Source organism: Herpailurus yagouaroundi, unplaced genomic scaffold, assembly GCF_014898765.1.
Source record: "Herpailurus yagouaroundi ecotype Mexico unplaced genomic scaffold, PumYag 67793, whole genome shotgun sequence".
Lineage (NCBI taxonomy): Eukaryota > Metazoa > Chordata > Mammalia > Carnivora > Felidae > Herpailurus > Herpailurus yagouaroundi.
This window is the reverse complement of record NW_024420586.1, coordinates 35,723-38,934: the sequence shown is the minus strand read 5'-3', so window position 1 is coordinate 38,934 and position 3,212 is coordinate 35,723.

The following is a 3,212-nucleotide window of genomic DNA, read 5'->3' as shown; positions in this document are numbered from 1 at the left end:
AATTTTGGGGCAACCCAATTTAGTTTTTTTTTCCCTTTTCCCCCCTCTCTCCCCCTCCCTCCCCTTCCTTCTGCCCCTGTTCCCAGCTTTTGCTATAAAATAAAAAAAAAAAAAAAAACAAAAACAGTCCACTACAGAGACGGTTGTAACTAACACTGAAACTATGTTTCTTTGCAAGTCTTTACAGTCTTTGCTAATAATAATTTATTAACAGAAAAGTGACTTTAATAAAAAAGTTAGACCAAGCATAAGGAATTAGTTGCAAATCTAGAGATTAGTGAAGTCTTTCATTTTACAACTTAATAGGTAATCATTTTTTATTTGTTTGTTTGTTTAAGGAAGCTTAAGGGCATCTAAGCCTTACATCTTTCATTCTAACATTCAAGAACCTCCAAGTTCAGGCCCCAACCTATTTTTATAACATTATCTCTAACACATTCATATATCCTATTCTGCAGCCAAAGTCAACAACTCAACTATTTCCTTAATGTGATTATTCCTATTACCCAGAATAATATTTACATATTCTACATACTTAATTGTTGAAATCATGCCAGGTTTTGATCACTGAATCAGGTGGATCTCTCTTCTCTTTATATCTATGGATTTTACACTTATGGCATTTATTTATTACTCACGCTGTTTGTTATAATGTTTGTATTAGTATCTTATTACCCCCAACAGATTATAGAACCCTGAAGGATAGCATCACTGACTCCCTCCATACAGCAATGGGCAGAGCAAGCATCTGATACATATTCAGTCATTCCTTTATTTAATTAATATTTACAGAGGTAATTACTATGTGCTAGGCACTGGGAATCAAATGCCGAACAAAAACTAACATGGCCATTGACTTTATGGAGTTGATATAATACTGAAGGTGACAATTAAACATTAATTATTTGATTGACAAAATAGATGTATAAACACAAGCTATGATAATCATCATGAAGGAAAAAAAATACACAGCGCTATGAGAAACAAAAAAGTAGACTTAACCATATACTGAGGTGGCAAGTCAAGAATGGAAGGCTTACTTGAGAGATCGATGACTATATTATGATCCACAAGCTTAAAAATGGTTAAAGGAGGAGGAGTGGAAAATTCAACCAACAGAAACAACATATGCAAAGATTGTGTGCTACAAAAAGAAACACCACACATTTGAAAAACTGAAAGAAGTTTCTGTGTCTGAAATGCATAGATAAGTCAATGAAGCAAGAGGGGGTTAGAGAGATGGGCCAGAGGCAACATGATGCAGGATCTTGTAGTCCATGGTCAGAATCCTAACCATGACCCTAAAAGCAATGAGAAGGCACTGAAGGATTTGAACGAGACAGCATTAAAAGTGTTTTGTGAGCATTACTCCAGCTGTAGTATAGTAAATGAATTGTAGGCTGCCAAGAGAGAGAGGCAGGTTGGATGACATTTTTTTTGTTAATTTAAAATTTTTAAAAATGTTAATTTATTTACTTAGGGAGAACTCAAGCAGGAGAGGGGCATGGAAAGAGGGAGAGAGAGAATCCCAAGCAGGCTCCACACTGTCAGCTCAGAACCCAATGCAGGGCTTTAACACACAAACTGTGAGATTGTGACCTGAGCTGAAGTTAGAGGCTTAACTGACTGAGCCATCCAGGCACCCCAGGTTGGGTGACATTTGAAATAATCTAATTATCAAAAAGTAGTTGTTTGTCCAAGGATGATGGCAGGAAAGGAAGAGAAGACTGGAAAGAAGATAAAATCATGTAGGAATTGGTGCTGGATTAGATGTGATGGAGGGGAGACCATGGGAGGGAAGATGACACCTACATTTCTGAATTACAGAAATGGATTAATGGTGACATTATTCACAGACAATGGAAATACCACAGAAGTAGTTTAGGGTAGCTGGCTCTCTTCTGGACATTTGGGATTACAGTTCTTTTGAGACAGGCAGGTATCAATGTTGAGGAGTCAGTCAAAAATAAAGGTCTGCTCTGGAGAAGTATATTTAAAAGTTATGGGTATACAAGTATAAAATGGAAGCCATGAGTATTACTGAGACTAAATAGGAAAAAGGAATAGAGTGAAAAGAGGATTTAGAATTGAACCAGAAGACTCCAAAATGGAAACACTTGTTACAGAGAAACCTACAAAGAAAACTAAGGAAGTGCAGCCAGAGAGGAATGAAAAAAAGACATGAAGAAAAGTGGTGTCATGGAATCCAACGGAAGAAAATGTTTCAAGATTGGCAGTAAAGGACAATGGTAAAAACACAACAAACAAACAAACAAACAAACAAAAAAAAACCAAACAAATCTTATGGGTCAGATTACTAGAATTCAAAGCCTACCAAGAATTTGACAATTAGGAGATTATCAGTGACTTTAACCAGAAAGTATTGTAATGACACAAATAGAGTGCATAGAAATGTGTCATGTTGGATCAAAGAGATTATTGTTGTAACAATTTGAGACATGAAGGAAAAAAACCTTTGTGAGATTAAGTAGCTCCCTAAATCTACACAGTACGTAACTGACTGGCAGAGCAAGGATGAAAACCTAGTCCCAGAGGATTCTTAAATCCAATCTGTTTTGACTATATCAGACTTTTTCAAAACTAAAAAAATATATCTTAGCAATCAAGTGGATTTATATGCTTGCAAAAAAGAGTAAATTGAGCTCGACTGAAACATACAGTTATCAAAACAAAGAAGGGATAACACAGGACAGTGGCTAGTAAAATCATAATCTTCCAGACCTACAAGAAAAAGTATTTAAAATTACCAAGGATTGAGGTGTTAAGATGGCAGAGTAGTATGGGGGCCCTGAGCTTGTTTCATCCCTGAAACACAGCTAGACCAGCATCAAACCATTCTGAACACCTAAGAAATAGATATGAGGATTAATGCAACAATCTGTATAACTGGAGCCAGAGAACTTGGCAGGTATGTGGTGTGGAAAGGTGAATTGGGGAGAGAAAAGATGTAGAGGGTAGGGAGCCAATTTTGCAGAGAGAGGACAGAGAGAGGACAGAGAAAGAAAAGAGAAAGGGGGAGAATGCAGTACATCAGGATCGCACAAGAAAAGCACCCCCCCCCCAAAAAAAAGTAGCTGGAGAGAAAGAGTAAAAACACTCGCAGGGGACTGGACAAAATATCTATTTCCCAGAACCATTGATGAGGAGAAAGGAGAGGGTTTCAATACCACCAGGATTCTATAAACACTGGA